This window comes from Scylla paramamosain, chromosome 3 (genome assembly GCF_035594125.1).
Source record: "Scylla paramamosain isolate STU-SP2022 chromosome 3, ASM3559412v1, whole genome shotgun sequence".
Lineage (NCBI taxonomy): Eukaryota > Metazoa > Arthropoda > Malacostraca > Decapoda > Portunidae > Scylla > Scylla paramamosain.
In genome coordinates, this window is record NC_087153.1 from 7,240,001 (window position 1) to 7,258,974 (window position 18,974).

The 18,974-nt window shown below is 39.8% G+C and overlaps 1 long non-coding RNA gene across 3 annotated transcripts in view; it reads right to left on the reverse strand.

Moving 5' to 3' along the window:
• The window catches only part of LOC135089756 (uncharacterized), a 311,458-nt gene that overhangs the window by 9,551 nt on the left and 282,933 nt on the right, over positions 1–18,974 (reverse strand). For all 3 annotated transcript variants that reach the window (XR_010261626.1, XR_010261627.1, XR_010261625.1), the window contains one exon: positions 9,684–9,761. This is a non-coding gene — a long non-coding RNA (uncharacterized LOC135089756). The remainder of the gene's footprint in view (positions 1–9,683; positions 9,762–18,974) is intronic.

Below are 18,974 nucleotides of genomic sequence, written 5' to 3' on the forward strand. Positions count from 1 at the left end.
CACACACACACACACACACACACACACGGACCGGGAATGCTCCATGAAAGGGCGACCAGCGCTCCTGTATCACTGCCGAACACGAAAAGAACTAAATTCATGGAAGCTCCTTCAGCCAAAGGTGAGATATAAAATGTTCAGTCGTCATCCTTGGTGACGACAGCCCGGGAATGTTTAGCACAGAGGAACAAAGACGAAGGTGAGTTACGAGAAAGGTTGTGTCCTGGTGATATATTAGAAATTGAGTTTTTGAGGCACGGTAACAACAGAATCTCTTCTTGCTCTTTTATGAAATACCAGAAGAGTATAAGTCGAGAGTTGATAAAAGACGTTGAGATTATGCGGGATGGAAAACGATAAATGTGTCAACTACATACAGGGTTGACGGAGTGGTATGATGCCTTTCTTTGAGGCGCCATATTAATTTTGTGACGAGCAATTATAGGATTAAGTTATTTATCTTCTTTTAGATGTTAATTTCTTCCATGAAAAAAAATGGGTTCGCTTTAAAAATCACTACATGCAATACATTTTGCCTAAAGTACTGCCTAAAGTACTGATGTCTTATTCTACAGAATACGCCGACGAAAAAAAAAAAAAATCCACTTGACATCACTTTTTTTTTCTTTTGGGGTGATCTTAACATAAACATGTGCATTAGTTCAAGTAATTATTTATGTTCCATTTCAAAATTTGAAATTCACAGGGCATTATGCAACACAGGATACAGAATCGTTAACTAATTACGGTTTGTCAGTCAGTGATGAATATGATAAATGTCAGCGAGTGTTTAATGCTGGCGCTTTCCGCTGGCCACCACACGCCACCATGCAAGGAACTGCCGCAAAATGTGTCGTGAGTTGGCCTAGACAGGACAAGGGTAAGGTTCCCACGCTGGCAACATAACCGTAACGTGTACTCACCGTTCTCGTTTGTTTGTGGTGTTGCTTTAACAGTATCTAAAATTTAATTAATTTCCCCAAAAGAGGTCGGTAGAATACATTAACATTTTACGCTTCCCAGTGTTAGCTGCTCTCTGATCTTGATGCCAAGTAACGTTATAAGGGATTTTCATCCGTAAAAATTGACATTTCACATCTCGAAGCTAAGAAGCTCCCCTAGCGGGTGTCAAATTCCTTCCTTCCACTGCTATGGTACATGTGTTGACATTCATAGCTTTGTAGAAAATTATTTGCAGTCACCGAAAAAGAGAAAGCAGGAGTCTTTTCTATTTAAGAGACCGGACGACAAAAAAAAAAAAGTAAAAAGTTCTAGATGATTGAAGAAAAACTAACGTCTATGTGCGCAACGACTTAACCTGCTCTCGTGCCAGCGCTCTTGAATATTTCGAGTTTTCCACCATCTGAAGTGTATACCTCTCAACTAACTCCTCTAATTATAAGAAATTCTTTGACTACTTAATTTCCAAAGTGGAGCACATTCTGACTCTCTTCCCTTTTGCGGAGATCTCCATTCTCGAAGACTTCAATGTTCACCACCAGCTTTAGCTTTCCTCTCCCTTCACTGACCATCCTGGTGAACTAGCCTTTAACCTTTCTATCCTCTACGACCTAGAGCAATTGGTGCAACACCGTACTCGTATTCCTGACCGTCTTGGAGATACGCCCAACATTCTTGACCTTTACCTAACCTCTAATCCTTCTGCTTATGCTGTTACCCTCTCTCCTCCGTTCGGTTCCTCCGATCACAGTCTCATATCTGTATCTTGTCCTATTGCTCCAATCCCTCCTGAGGATCTCCAAAAGCGTAGGTGCCTCTGGTGTTTTGCCTCTGCTAGATGGGGGGACATGAGGAAGTATTTTGCTGATTTTCCTAGGAATGACCACTGCTATAGTGTCAGAGACCCTTCAGGAAGTAAACAGTTAATGCAGGAAAGCCACAGAACGCCTCACTTCTGATCCCTCTAAAATTTCTGATTGTGGCAGAGCAAGTTTAGCATTATTCAATACCACAAAAACTCTTTTCCTCCATCTATCAACACGACACAATCTTGTACCCATAGGTAGGTAAGAATAGGCAGGAACAAACTCTTTGTTAATCATCACGGAAGTTGTCCTTTGTTTATTTTGTACAGGACACTTCCCTGTTGTTCGTCAGAACAAATATTGCCAACTAACAGGGGCCATCCTGATCACGTGGTGCTGATGCAAATGCTTATGTTATGTCTACTGTACATCCGCTATGTGTCAGCTGGTGGCACCTCCCGAGGGAGAGAAGAGAAAGAGAGGCAATGACGCTCGCTGCAAGCGGCTGCCTCCTGCGAGCTCTGCCGCAAGACGCCTCCTGCTGAGGGCAGTAGCGTTCGTGTGTCCACAAACTCTGAACAAACTATAAAACTAAGTGAAGTAATGACACTATTTCACAGATACAAAACACACTCATGTATGGTTACTCTCTCCAGTAACAAGAGACCTAATACCACCACGTTACAATACTACCCCGTAACGAGTGAACTCTTGTTAGTGTAAATAAATTATATATATATATATATATATATATATATATATATATATATATATATATATATATATATATATATATATATATATATATATATATATATATATATATATATATACTTCAAATTTTCTTTCGAGCCTGCTCATATCATGCTACTTTAAATTAAATGTTCCTGAAGCTCGCGTGACAAACAGCCGAGTAGGGGAACAACTTTCCAGACAATTATCCCCTCTTCTTCAATGCCACTCAACTGTCCCCCTCTACTACACTGAACATCCACGGTCTGTTCTTTACTTATAATATAAACTGAAACTTCACATTTTATCTCTAGCTAAAAGAGCTTCTATAAAGTTAGGTGTTCTGAGACGTTTCCGCCAGTTTTTCTCACCCTTCCAGCTGCTAACTCTATAAAGGGGCTTTATCCAGCCATGTATAGAACATGCTTCACACATCTGGAAGGGGGGAGTTCCACTCATACCGCTCTTCTAGACAGGGTGTAATCAAAACCTTTTCCTCTTATCAACTCTTCTAACTGACTGTCTTCAGCCTCTTTCTCATCGCCGCATTGTTGCATCTCTTGCCGTCTTCTATTTCCATGCTAACTGCTCTTCTGATATTGCTAACTGCATGCCTCCCCTCTTCCCGGAGCCTCGCTGCATAAGACTTACTTCTTTCTCTTACCCTTATTCTGTCCACCTCTCTAATGCAAGAGTTAACCAGTATTCTCAATCATCAATCCCTTTCTCCGGTAAACTCTGGAATTCCCTGCTTGCTTCTGAATTTTCACCTTCCTATGACTTGAACTCCTTCAAGAGGGAGGTTTCAAGACTATATATATATATATATATATATATATATATATATATATATATATATATATATATATATATATATATATATATATATATATATATATATATATATATATATATATACACACACACACACACACACACACACACACACACACACAGTTTATATAAACTAGAAAGAAAAAATGTGAAATCCGGGAACAAGATCATACGGAAACGTTGGCGTTAGTGCGAACAATATCAAAAGGAAAGTAGTTTTCGATAATAAAAAGTCTACCTAGTGTTCCCAGACAATATTGTTTCTAGAACACAAATCCAGGAACACACCATAACTCAGACTTACTGTGGCCATGCTGCCTCGAATGTCTGTGTATTTGGGAGTGGAAAGATATTGGTTGAATAAAGTAGTTCTATAAAAGTGATGGAGAATGAAAATTATCATGATATTGTGCTATTTCTATAAATTTTTTTCTTCCTTGGAATCAAGAACCTCGCGTTAAGTTAGAAATATTTTTTTTTAAATACAGAAGCTAACAGCATAACACACGAGATACATTTGAATATACAAGTATTCTCTCTCTCTCTCTCTCTCTCTCTCTCTCTCTCTCTCTCTCTCTCTCTCTCTCTCTCTCTCTCTCTCTCTCTCTCTCTCTGCTAACCTGACCTCCTAACTGCAAGTCCTCTAAACGTCAGTTAAAACAAACTCCTCCCCTCGGCCACGTACGTCACGCGGAAGCAAGAGGGGGACGCGAGGTGAGGAAGCGAGCGTCAATGTAGTTGTTGCAGGAATGGATTTGCGGCAATGTCTTTTCATTATCCGTTTATTGCGATACTGTTCGTAAAATGTTATTACTATCTACCGTAACGATCACGCAGCTTCTTCCTGAGGTATGACAGAACTGTCGCAGTTTGTAAAATTACGTCAATCAATTTTAAAGAGACGAAGTCATCTCATGCACATGATGGGAAACCACGGCGAAAAATGAACAGAAAATGAATCGGGTCGTGGCAGCTTTGTCTTGAATCCAAGTGTTGGTGTCCTGCCGCGGGAAGCCAAGCGTGAAGGTGATGGGATGACCCACCTCGTCTGCCTCGTGAGGGACGCACGGGTGAGCGGGTCGGCAATATCTTCGACCACCTATCACGCCGGTGGAAGACACCGTGGACTCCTGAAAGTGGTTGGCGGAAATTTCCTGTTTTACCATTGGAGAGTACAGAGCAGGCTGTTCAGGTAATTTTCACTGCGGCTCACAGTTCCTAAGTGAAATTTCAGCCTTTAACATTTTTTCTTTCTTACTCTTTATATATATATATATATATATATATATATATATATATATATATATATATATATATATATATATATATATATATATATATATATATATATATATATATATATATATATATATATAATTTTCCGTCCTTACTTCTGCCTTTCATTTTTTTTCCTCCGCCGAGCTGGACTTTAGTAAACGGATGTGGTTCAGCGCTCTTTATATTGATTTCTTGGTCACACTTTTCGTCTGACTTCTGTGTCATTTTGGTCATTTCAGGAAGATGAGTTTCTTTCCGGTCTTTTACATGAAGACTGGACCGCTACATTAAGTTTGGATATGTTTCCATTGTTCTTTTTCCGAAGGATTTTCTTCCTCGCGTGGACTGCAAGCGGTTGAATTATTTCCTTTAGTCATCTTCGTTTTGTACCTTCTTGTTTTTGTTTTTTTCGTCACCCAGTCTCTCTTCCTTAATTTACTACAGTGAGTCAGCCTTGTCCACACACACACACGTTCCTCTTTCGTCTAACCGATGGGTGTCACTGAAAAATTTGTTCTCGCTTGCCTCCCCTCTGCTCGTTCTGCTAATTCAGTCTCTCTCTCTCTCTCTCTCTCTCTCTCTCTCTCTCTCTCTCTCTCTCTCTCTCTCTCTCTCTCTCTCTCTCTCTCTCTCACTCTCTCTCTCTCTTTCTCTCTCTCTCCTTATTTTGCTAACCCAGTTCTTGGCTTCATCTTCTTCCATTTTCTTTATTCTATTCTTCCTCTTCTCAATGACTTTCTCTCCTGCTTCCTCTACAAATCTTGAGAGATACTGCTCCTTTGGCTGTTTTCCTGAATCTCAAGTTAGTCGCACATACCTTTGCTTTGGGAGCGCGGTAGCTCAGGCGGCAGGGTGTCTGACTACAATGCAGGAAGTCTCTGGTTGGAATCCTGGTCGAAACCGGGATTTTTCTTGGACGCTCCTAAATTCACCAAGTCTTGAATTGGATACCTGGCAGTAATGACTGGGAAGGTTAAAGTCAGAAGAGAAAGGAACTGGATACCTAATCCATATGCCAAACACCTTGGATTGGGCGCCGCTACCTGCCCATCGCTTACGTTCCATGGGTATGACACCTCCTTTATTACACTACGGCTATAGTCTCTATGACTGCGTGTCTTTGTTCGGTCTTTTGTCTATTTATTTTTATGGCGTTTGTTTCTCTGTCTCTTTCTCTGTTTTTTTTCTCTCTTTTTTATACTCCCCTTTTTCTTTTTCACATTATCAGTTTCTTAATATCTTCCCACCATTCGCTGTGCCTTATAGGTCCTTTCCTTTCCTTCTCGCATTCTTCTTTATGTATTCTTGTATTTCTTTAGAGCGTTCGCGTCTCATGATATTCTCTTCCCTGTAATACGTCGGCGGGATAACGTCAATATCACGGTTACTCCCGGCAACTTGTGGCCTGATGTAGTCTTTTGTCAGTCTGCGAGTATCAAAGATCAACGCTTTCATGGCCTTCAGAGTATGATGCTGGTGACGGCTCTGCAGGGCGATTGAAAAAGTTTTCTGGCCATTCAGGCGTCCCCTGGAAATCCTCTCCAGTGCCTCTCGCCATCATGATCAATGAGTTTACAGCTGACCTGTGAATGGTCCGCTTTATGACTCGTCTGGGGTCGCGGAGGCACAAGTTCACTCCACGCTAAGACTCGCCTGAGACAGGTTGCACTTCACCCAATCTGCCCTGGTTTCTGTGTATCCCGCCAGTCTGAAACATAATAATTATACACGTAGTAGCGCACGGATTTCAATTTATTGCAATGGTCATGAAAGCTTACAGTACTTTTAACTCAACTGTGGAATATGTAACAACTTGTTTCAAACATTCAAGTGATGACATGATTTGCTTGATTATGAAACCTGGTGAAGTACAATTCTACTGATTGGGTTTTGTTATAGCCAGAATTGCTGAATAGTGTGAGGTGTATCATGAGGCATGGTAAGGTACAGCACGGGATGATATGAATGTACTGGATCTTCTGGACTGCGCGAGCGATACATTCCTTAGAGCAGCAGTACATACCTCCTGATAATCACTATCACCGTGCTCTGAACAAGACAGTGCTTGGCATGCTACGCTCATACATAAATTATAAAAATCAATAAACCACAGACCGTCAATTGATGTTTTGAAGCAGAACGTAATACATGATATTTGAAGACATCAGAAAACAAAAACTTGGTGTATTTGACAACAGTGTATCTACGGTATGTTCGTGTTCTGCTGCTGAAGGCCAATAACTGAGTGGTTAGTACTGTGCTGAAGTTCAGCACAAGTTCAGCACGGTCCGGGCCGTGCTGAACATTGTGCTTAACGTAAGAAAAACGCGAGATGGCCGATCATTTAGGAGCCCGAGTCCACTACCTCAAGAATTATAAGCCCCGCAAAGATATTCTCGGTGATATGAGTGAATGAACTGTTGATCATGCAGGAGTGTTATTCGTGACAAATTTGGTGAAAGATGCCGTGGAGAGCCACTTAAAGGAGTGCTCCACTGACGCTAAAAATGAGAATGACAAATACATTGCATTCTTTAGCAATAGCGATGAATTGGGCTAAATTAGCCCTTCAGGCTACTTCTTTCCTTATATATTAACTGGACGAGGAGAAGTCTCGTCATCTGTCCAACTAGCCTATTCTGCCTTAGGGATCGCTGTCTGCTCCATACTAAAGAAAATGGCAGAAAGGATCGGAATTACTGAGTGCGGTCCCACGGGGTCAAGGCTGTAAACAATGAAAAAAATACTTGTGCTTTGCATGGGATTTAATTTGCTTCTAAAAAGACAGATATCATACATTCAGATCCTTACAAAATCGGATGTAAATTTTCATTTTTTTCCTTGGGGGGTATTTGCCCGCCTCCCTAAAAGATTGCACTAAACACATGAAATTTATTAAAAAGTGTAAGGTATTACTGTTTTGGCACTGTTGCTATTTTACATTATACTTGTTTTTGCTTTTATGTTTTATGCTAAACTCTAGGCATAATTTTTCTGAGAATCTTTGTGAATACGGCCACTGGTTCTGGAAGAGTTTTGGGAATTCTTATAATTAGCATCATAATAAATGTGACAGGACACAGGCAGCACTGCTAAAGCTTTGGAATTGACCGCAGCCTACGCCGGGAATAAATTCTCATCTAAATGACATTTATATCGGTGATGCATGAGTGAAGGGATGAGGGTCCGATGAGGGGTAGTAAACAGACGATCATGTAATTATACTTCAATCAGAAAAGCATCAGCAGGATGGGATAATAGAGGGACAGTAATGCTTTGTGAGTGGAGAAGCACATCACCGAAATACCGGAAAGAAAATTATTTGTCCATATTACTGAAACTTAGGCAGTTGGGAGGGTAAAGGAGGAAATACTGCTGGGAACGACAATGAAAATGTTTTGCTGATTTTGCAATGTCGCTCACAGAAGGAAAGAATGATAACACCTAAAGATAACGAAAGCACCACATGCAATGTGTAAAGAAAGAACCAAGTTAACATTACCCGGTAGCCAAAGGGGGAGTGTAAGTAATGTCAGGAGAACAAAAAAGAAGACTCGTAGGGCCATAGAAATTTAGAAACAGATTCATTAGCATACTGAAGACCCCAAACCGGACTACATGTGTTGGCATAAACAATGGAAAGGATTTCTATGTAAGTTTGTCATGGAGTAAAGTTAATATTGGCAAGACTGTTTTGATACCTTTGCGTCGAGCAAATTATTGAAAATTATTAATTGTCACAACCTCGAGCCATTATAATGCCACAGCGTAGTAATAATGTATTATCATCATAATAATCACAGAAACACGAAAAACCACAAAGGAAACATAGCACTTCCATCCATACAAGAGTATTTTTGTGTATCATATCCACGCGAAATGACAGTGATATTGAGAACAAAAAATCCTTACCCAAAAGATGACATCTCTCACAACTTCAAAAATACTCCATCAGACGGCACTACAGTAAATTATTTAAGTTGAAAGTTTGTCCATCGAGGACAGTATTCAGGTTAGAAATCTCGTGATGAGGGACAATTCGAAAGTATGCTCAAAGCATTTTCTTTTTTCTAATGTAGGAGGGACACCGGCCGAGGGCAACAAAAACCTAATAAGGAAAAAAAAAAAGCCCGCTGAGATGCCGGTTCCCGAACAGGTCCGAAGCGGTGGTCAAAAATTGAAGGATAAGTGTCTTGAAACCTCACTCCTGAAGGAGTTCAAGTCATAGGAAGGTGGAAATACAGAAGCCAGAGAAAGGGATGAATGATTGAGAATGCTGGTTAACTCTTGCATTAGAGAGGTGGACAGAATAGGGGTGAAAGAAAGAAGAAAGTCTTGTACAGCGAGGCTGCGGGACGAGGGGAGGCATGCAGTTCGCAAGATCAGAAGAGCAGTTAGAATGAAAATAGCAGTAGAAGATAGTAAGAGATGCAATATCGCGGAGATGAAAAAGAGGCTGAAGACAGTCAGTTAGAGGAGAGAAGTTGATGAGACGAAAAGCTTTTGATTCCACCCTGTCTAAAAGAGCGATATGAGTGGAACCGCCCCAGAGATGTGAAGCATATTCCATACATGGACGGATAAGGCCCTTATACAGAGTTAGCAGCTGGAAGGGTGAGAAAAACTGGCGGAGAACACCTATCTTCATAGAAGCTGTTTTAGCTAGAGATGAGATGTGAAGTTTCCAGTTTAGATTATAAGAAATCTTCGGTGTAGAAGACGGGGCCAATGGAGTGTCATTGAAGAAGAGGGGATAGTGGTCTGGAAGGTTGTGTCGAGTTGATAGATGGGGCAATCGAGTTTTAGAGGCATTGAACAATACAAGTTTGCTCTGCCTCAAGCAGAAATTTTAGAGAGATCAGAAGTTAGGCGTTCTGTGGATTCCCTGCGTGAACTGTTTACTTACTGATGTTCACTGATGTTTGATAGCCCAGCCATGAATCTTGAGGCATTCTACTGCAGATCAGAAAAGTGATCAACATGGGTCACCACCCCTGCAGCAGCCGTAATGGTTATCAGGAAAAAAAAAAAAGTAACAGTCACAAATGAAATTCAGTGTAGAGGGATACTCACTCACTAGGTGTTCGGGAACCACTGCACGAAGAGATGTCGCCAAGAAACAGCGGGCGCCGACACTCATGAGTGGTTGACCTGAAATTACATTAGGAAGAGAAAAATGACATAAAAACCGAGTCCAGAGGACACGAATAGAAAAATGACAATAAAAATGAAGTATACGAAAAGGATATAATGAAGAAAAAACAGACGTCGTGATTACAGATGAAGGGAGGTGCATGTTCTATTCTCTTCTATCACATCGGTCCTAGAATTCGCTAAAGCAATTCAAAATTTTATTCTCTTTACTAGTTATCAGTTTCGGGTGTCAAGGAATACTAGCACATTTCATTAACATGAATAAAATACACTATATTACGTAGCTGCACTAATGTCAGACATTCTTGGTAATAATAAAACTATGAAAAGGAAATATTGATAGAAAAAAAAAAAAGATTCGTGAAAGTTACAGGCAGGTGTTCTCCAGTGCCCAGGAAAAGCTGGTAACTTCGTAATCAAACATTTACTTTCACACCTTCACAAAAGCTGTATATCACATGCTGAATAACATCACTCAAGGAGGCAACTTAATTTCAGGGTATATACTGTATAAGCTGAAAATTTACAGAGGGAGAGAGAGAGAGAGAGAGAGAGAGAGAGAGAGAGAGAGAGAGAGAGAGAGAGAGAGAGAGAGAGAGAGAGAGAGAGAGAGAGAGAGAATGTGTGTGTGTGTGTGTGTGTGTTTAATTGTTGCCTTCATGTGAGAACCTGACATGCCTGGTAAAGAACAGACCTTTTGTGACTCGGGATTAAACAATGAAACGGAGAGGAAAAAAATTGCAGAGGAAACAAATGAGGAATGAATATGTCACCTCTGAAAATGCTGTGATCATGATGAAACATTCTAGGGCCAAATAATACCGAAACAGAGTACAAGGAAGGTTGCTCCTTGCACATCCTGACTCAACCCCATATACGCATAAAGGCCTCCACGGATAGTGGTTTGGGAATAAAGAGTACTCATATGACGCCTTTTCGTAATGAATATTGATTTTTTTTTTTGAAGAGTAAGATAGTATGTGCAAATCAAAAGTAATCAAATACTTTTCTGGAAACACGAAAAAAAAAAAAAAAAAAAAAAAAAAAAAAAATATATATATACGAGGTGTGTCATTAACGTTCCAGGACTGGTGTCCTAAAAGATGAATTTCAAACCCAAGCCACAAACCACCATATTTCCCCTTCAAAGTAATCCTTCTGGAGTATACAACTGCGCTCCCAACCCTCTACAGTCACTAATCTTTTTCTTACGTGCTTTTAAAATCATGTCCTCTGTTGCAGGTCGTTTAACAATGAGCGCTGAACAGCGAACAAACTTGAAGTTTTTGGTGCAGTTGGGGAAAACGCCGTCAGAAGCACTGGGTATGCTGCAAAAAGTGTACGGGGATGAGACAATGTCACGCTCACGTGTTTTTGAGTGGTGCAAGAGGTTCAAAGAGGGCCGGGAGGACGTGGAAGATGACCCCAGGAGTGGAAGACCCTCAACGAGCAGGAATGAGGCCAATGTTGAGCGTGTCAAGCAGATGGTGCGTGACGATCGTCGGTTGACTGTTCGAAAGATCGCAGATGAGCTTGGCATGAACCACAACAGCGTGTGGAAGATTATCACTGAAGATCTGGGCATGCGGAAAGTCTGTGCGAAGATGGTGCCGAGACTCCTGAACGATGACCAGAAGGGACGACGCATGCAGGTGTGTCAGGACATCCTCGAGCGTCTGGAAACTGAACCAGACTTGCTCAGGAGAGTCATCACCGGCGATGAGTCCTGGGTATTTGAGTACGACCCGGAGACCAAACGCCAGAGCCTTCAATGGAAGAGTCCGGCGTCGCCACGGCCGAAGAAAGCAAGGCAGTCCAGGTCCAGCTTCAAGGTCATGTTGATCGCTTTCTTCGATGTGAGGGGCATCGTCCACTGCGAGTTCTTGCCACAGGGCCAGACAGTCAACCAACATGTGTACAAAGAAGTACTGCGGCGTCTGCTTCGTGCAGTGCGCGAGAAGAGGCGGGAGTTGTGGCAGGGCAACTCGTGGCTGCTTCACCACGACAATGCGCCTGCTCACAATGCCCTGAGCATCAGAGAGTTCTTGGCCAAGAAGAACATCGCCGTGCTGGAGCAACCGCCCTACTCACCTGACCTCGCTCCGTGCGACTTCTTCCTCTTCCCCAAGCTCAAGGAGGTCATGAAGGGGACCCGTTTTGATGATGCGGACGACATCAAAAAGGCCGTGACGACGGAGCTGAGGAGCATCCCGCAAGAATCCTTCCAGCAGTGCATGCAAGCCTGGCAGAGAAGGATGGACAAGTGCATGCGGTGCCAGGGGGATTACTTCGAAGGAGATAACCTATAGTTTGTAGCCTGGATGTGAAATAAAACTTGTGTGGCACCAGTCCTGGAACTTTAATGACACACCTCGTATATATATATATATATATATATATATATATATATATATATATATATATATATATATATATATATATATATATATATATATATATATATATATATATATATATATATATATATATATATATATATATATATATATATATATATATATATATATATATATATATATATATATATACTTTTTTTTCTACCGAAGCAATTTTTCGTGGTCATGTTTCTTTCTTCAGGGAAAAAAGAAAAATAAAGATTTTATGCAATCACTCTCAGACAACCAATCTGAGTGCAGAAAAACTTAAATGAATTTCTTTTGAATATATATATATATATATATATATATATATATATATATATATATATATATATATATATATATATATATATATATATATATATATATATATATATATATATATATATATATACAAACATGAAATAAGGAGAATCTCTAGGGAAGTTGTATGTAAATTTGTACATAGGAAAGGACAATACAGTCAAATCCCGAACCTTCCATTAACACTTCCTCTACATAGCCCGACCTCTTAATTAATCCAGTACCATAATTCACAGTGAGTTGATCCAGCTAAGTGCAGCACCACAACGGGTGTTTCGACCCCGGCAACCTACCCCCTCCCTCAACTTCAATAATTGTGCTCATATGCTGTTACTACAATATCTAGTTAGTCTATCTATAACCTATAGAGAAAAGGATGTTTATAGCTTTATCGTAAACTGTTACGATTTATCGCTCCTTCTTCAGGAGAAGCCTCACTTTTACGTCCCGTGTGCCCGCCTCATTATCAAATGTCAACTCTTTGGCTCACCAGCTTCAACAGTTCATTTACTGTACAGCATAATACGAATCATCACAAAATCATATTTAGCCTGACGGCTATTATCTACCGTCTGTCTTTCCTACATCGTAAGTCCTTTTGCGTTATTCAGCAACACTATACGACAGTAAATTCCCCCCAAAATTAACATATTTTCTAACGTTTCTAAACAGTGGAAGGCAATTAGCGCAACTTAGCAAACACAGCGGGACATTCCAACAGACTATTTCACATTTACTCGCTTCATCCTCACACAGACACTGGGTGATTAAATTACCATTTTTAACAGGCTGAAGCATTCCCAGAATGGATCAGTCATGCGTGCGTTGTAGTGGCTCCATTGTGGCACTACTGCAGGCAGGAAAAACGAAAAATACAGAATTACATTATAAAGCAAGGGATTTACGAAGATAACTTTTACTCAAAACATTTTCTCAAAACTGGTAAACCATCTCTCTATGAGAGTGTTTTAGAGATGGTGATGTTTTCATTCATATACGTTGGTAGTGTCCTCTCCACGTGTGTGTGTGTGTGTGTGTGTGTGTGTGTGTGTAAAATAATAATAATAATAATAATAATAATAAAAATAATAATAATAATAAACGGTTTATTATTTAGGCAGTTAAACTGAAAATGTACATAGGGGGTGGGGAAAAACTTAACATTAATCCTAAAGGTGTGTGTGTGTGTGTGTGTGTGTGTGTGTGTGTGTGTGTGTGTGTGTGTGTGTGTGTGTGTGTGTGTGTGTGTGTGTGTGTGTGTGTGTGTGTGTGTGTGTGTGTGTGTGTGTACCGCTAATCAAGTGTGTATTTATAGCAAAGTACTTGGTCGGGGATTCATAATGGTTTAGCACAAGATTTTTTTATGAAAGTACTATAAATAAAATTCACGTATTCTTCAATACGAACTTGATTTGATTTTTTTTGTATATATATATATATATATATATATATATATATATATATATATATATATATATATATATATATATATATATATATATATATATATATATATATATATATATACACACACACACACACACACACACACACACACACACACACACAAACACACACATTCTCTCCTTAACAATATATTAAGTTTTCAAAATATACGCATGGTGGTACAGTTTAATGGATTTGAACTATTGTGTTTCCATAGTATTTTATTTATTTATTTCATTTGATCATTTATATATATTTTTTGGAGGTACCTTGGTTGACTTGTTCGCTTCAGTGAGTATCACCAGTATTACATGGGCCAGAACTCAACTATGGTTTTTACTGAAGGGATATTAGTTTACAAGGTATGGCAACAAATGGCCAATACTCACAGCATCGCGTCAAATTCGAATCACAACTGCTTTTCAAACACTGCCTGTGACACAAACCAGGCGTGGTCCTAGACTGCTGCGTTGTTTTCTCCAACCTCATAATTGTGGGAAACTAAATGCTGAATGGCCAGCCATATACGTGATCACCTTCATGGTTTGCAAGTAAACACGAACATAACACCTACCACTCCTCACCAATACACACACACACACACACACACACACACACACACACACACACAGCGAGAAACACACCAGTACATAACACACACGAAGCAGTGAACAACTCACTATAGTATAATACACACAAAGCAACAAATACCTAAAAAATAGTATTATAACGGTTCCATGTGAGGGATATGGAACACCGCAAAAGTAATACTGTCCTATCACAACCAATGCTATCAAACCTCCCTTCTCTACATACCCATCCTCCTCTGCAATACCCGCTTTTACAAGTGAATTTGTGAATCAATTAAATCATGCACGCACAATTGCTTTCTTCATTTACAAACTCCATGCATATTATGCATAATAAACATTTCACGATATATACGTAAACGAATCTCTCTCTCTCTCTCTCTCTCTCTCTCTCTCTCTCTCTCTCCTCTCTCTCTCTCTCTCTCTCTCTCTCTCTCTCTCTCTCTCTCTCTCTCGCTCTCTCTCTCTCTCTTTCTATCTATCTATCTATCTTTCCATCTCATTTTTTTTTCCGAAGTGGCAGATGAAAATTTTCTTCTTTGTTTCCTTAGCGAGACACCTTTACGTGTAATATATATATATATATATATATATATATATATATATATATATATATATATATATATATATATATATATATATATATATACTCGTATATATATATATATATATATATATATATATATAGTTTTGGACCAATGTCATTATAGGTTATTTTAAACGTACGATGAATTAGTAGAGATTCGGCTATTGTAGAAAGCTGGTTTTTTGCTAGCTTTGCATAATAAAGAAAGGTCCTTTCACCGAATTATTTAAATCTACTGCATATTTCGTAACACGTAATTTTTTTGGTATTTAAAGCTCTCCCATCTTCAGACAAGCAAAAAATAAGTAAAGTAAAATCAGTTGACAGAATTATATATACTTGATGAGAGGAAGGAAGTGACTGAGGTCCTTTATACTACAGTTGAACCTATAGGTTACGGTCAACACCCAAAGAGTTTTTTTTTAATCCTATTTGTAAGAAGGAAAAAAATAGTCTATGGTATCACATAACTATATTAAATCCAAAAGAAATTCACGATTATTGCAAATATTAACAAATATAATAAACTAATAAAATAAACAAAATAAATGAATAGAAATATATAAATCGGTAAATATTATACCAAAGTAACTAATACAAGCGATGTCATCACTGTTCATTTCAAGCCTATTAGTATATTGATTAATTTCGCTCATCTGAGATCTGCTTCACTGCTTGTTTTGAATATTAACCTTAAAAAGTTTAATTGAACACTTTTGTTTTGGGATGTATAGAACTTTTAACTTCAGACAATGAAAACAAACAAAACGTTTAATAAACCAAATTATCAAGGACCTATTAATAAACACTCTAAAAGCTAAAAGTTACTCTCAAAATAAAGATTACTTTCAAAAATTGCTCCAAAGTCCTAAAAGGACTCTCAAAGTTGCGAGTTTGCTCCCAGAAGTGTTTTCAAATTGGGCGAAAGGTAAAAGTACCTCGGAGGGTCTCTTAATGAGTTAGGAGTGAAGTTTGTTTCGTCAATAAAGGCGGGATATGCGTACATACATGCATACACATCTGTGTATGCAAGAAAATATTGCATATGCATGTATGTTGTGCTTCCTGGTACGTTAATCATTTGTTTTCTCTTGTCGTACACCATTTTATTATTTTCCAGAAAGAAGAGAATCAAATTGTATCTTTTAAAGCACTGGTGAGGGCAAGACATCTGTACGAGCGGCGAATGACAAAATGGGGAAACATAGTAGGTTAATTGTCTAAACGTATTTGAGCGTCTGCACGCGAAAAACAAAGGAAGCAGCCAAGAAAAACGGCAACATGACTAGAGAAAAAGAAAGAAAAATATATATATGGGGCATTTATTATTTTAATTTTATTTGTGTAGAACAAGAAAAAAAAAAAAACATACAAGATAACTCACATATGTTGAAGGGATGACCTGCCCTTAGTTCCTCTAATAAGGGAGCAGCCGTGTGGTTGAGGCAGGCACTGCACACTGCACATCTCTTATTAGAGAAAATAATAAATAAATAAATGCCAAAGATAAAGTTTCAGAAATGTGCCCTAAACTAGATTATTTGAGTTTGAAACACCAAACCAGCAACTGAATACATAGCACTAATCGTATGTTCTTCGCCACTAACACCAAGCAGGCATTCTTTCTTTGGCTGGGAACGTGACTCCCTGACAAAAGTAAACCCGATTACTTCTCAATATTTTGTCTTTTAATATCTTGTGTTGTTGATCAACCTTTATGTGAACAGAAATTGTGGCTTCCTCAAAGGCCTGGACACACAGGTGGAAACCTCAATCCATGGATGTGATCCTCTGAGCAAAATTGTATCGATCTCATCAGGCTTTGTATTCTCAGAACACATCGGTGGTAATGCAATTGTGCGAGGCCAAACGTAGCACGCGTAATATGGGAGGGAGTCACGGAGGAGAGGATGACTAACAAGCTGAAGGAATTATTCCTCCCGGTGCACAGCATCCATGCCGTCTGTGGGACAAGACCTGCCCCTTCCAGATTGCATTTCACAGCCATCTAAGGTGCCGCCAGTAGCGCAGGTGTGGAATGCATACCTTCATCACATGGGATAACGTCATCATCGATATCTTCACTTGAAAATGTATAATGGTTCCTGTATTAACATTGCTGGGTTTTGGATACTGTAGGAGCTTCGATGACTTGGCCAGGCGGATGGTGCATGTTTTCTCTTTTTTCCCTATCCTTTTCACTTTTCGCTCAATTTTCTTAAAAAAACAAAACAAAAGATGTTATGGAAAAATGCATGACTTTTACGGCTTTGCACGAAACAGTATGGAATTTACTTAAGTTCAAGGACGAACTGTGGTGTGGAGTGGCGAGACTTCAATCATGGAATTGTTGCCTGTGGTTAGGTGAGGCTTTGAACGCTGCACTTTGCTTTCAGCTTTGATAGGCTCTTGCAAAACACAGAATTCATTTATTAAAAAAAAAAAAAGAAGAAAAAAAAAACTACAAACACTGTGCATTATGCGTACGGTATGGATTTGATAAAATGTGACAGTGGCATATGCCTTCCACGCTCGGCAAAACTATTTGATTTCAGTAGTTATGCTTTTATCGGGGGGGAGAGAGAGAGAGAGAGAGAGAGGAGAGAGAGAGAGAGAGAGAGAGAGAGAGAGAGAGAGAGAGAGAGAGAGAGAGAGAGAGAGAGAGAGAGAGAGAGAGAGAGAGAGAGAGACTTTTTTCTTTCTAAATTGTATTTTTTTTCGTGTCACCATGGAGTAGTTTTAACGCGTTGCCGCTTATTTCTCTCGGACTTAAATGATATATAGCAAACACTCGATGAATAGCCTGAGTAAAAATGGCAGTGATGTGTTAACAAGGCATAGACGGTCAGTGAGCGTGTAAGAAGCGTGTTGTAGTGAAGGCTTTCTTCCCCCTCCTGACGGGTGTGAGGCAAATAAACCCAGCCAGGGGATCCTAGGAAAAAGATAGCGCTTTCATGCATACGCCTTTAGGGAACCGCTTCCTCAGGTGCACATGGTGGGAAGGGAAGCGCACCGCCGCCAGCAACCATTGCGGGATGGGTTGTGTGTCACCATTCAGTGTGGCAAGTACCATCCTGGTGACCTTACGCAACGCGTGTTTCCAAGTGAATTATTGCATAAATGTTATTCCCCGAACACATTACAGGCATGACAACTACACAGATAAAACAGGATGTTAATTAATCTTAGAGGCGAAAAAAAATTGGGGTGGAAACAAAGGGATGAGATAATTGTTAAGGTGTGTGAAAGCTATGCGTCCTTGGTTTGTAAACACGACCAGTTGTTCCCTAGTGTTACTTTCACTTTTCATCCTTATCATCATGCAACAATGACCTCTCTCTCTCTCTCTCGTCTCTCTCTCTCTCTCTCTCTCTCTCTCTCTCTCTCTCTCTCTCTCTCTCTCTCATACACCCATCACCCATGGCTTGTTCCCTCCCTTCCGACGACTATGAGTTGAAATCCAAAATCTTAATGATCTTAGCTTTGCCATTCTCCCTGACTTTCGCTCGTCCTCCTTCTTTTCCTTCCTCTGGGCCAGCGATCCCTCGCTCCGGACCAGCTTTGTCAGCGCTCAAAGACAGCCATCAGGGTGCCAATATTCAGCAGCGCGGGAGAGGGTGAGAACCAGCTGAGGCGAGAAGAGAACCTCGTAAACTTTAACTTGTGACCGAGTGTCTTGTTCCTTGGCGCCTCGTCTGCCAAACTCTTGACTGCGAGGTGCAGGCGCTGTCTTGCTGGCGATGATCTGCCGCCGCCTAACCGTGTCCACGCCAAGATCACCAGAACTCCGGTGATATTCACGGGGTCTTCCTCACAAATGTTTACATTGAAATGCAAACACAAGAACATCCCAGGAATTATTTAAGCAAGAAATTAGCCCAAGACT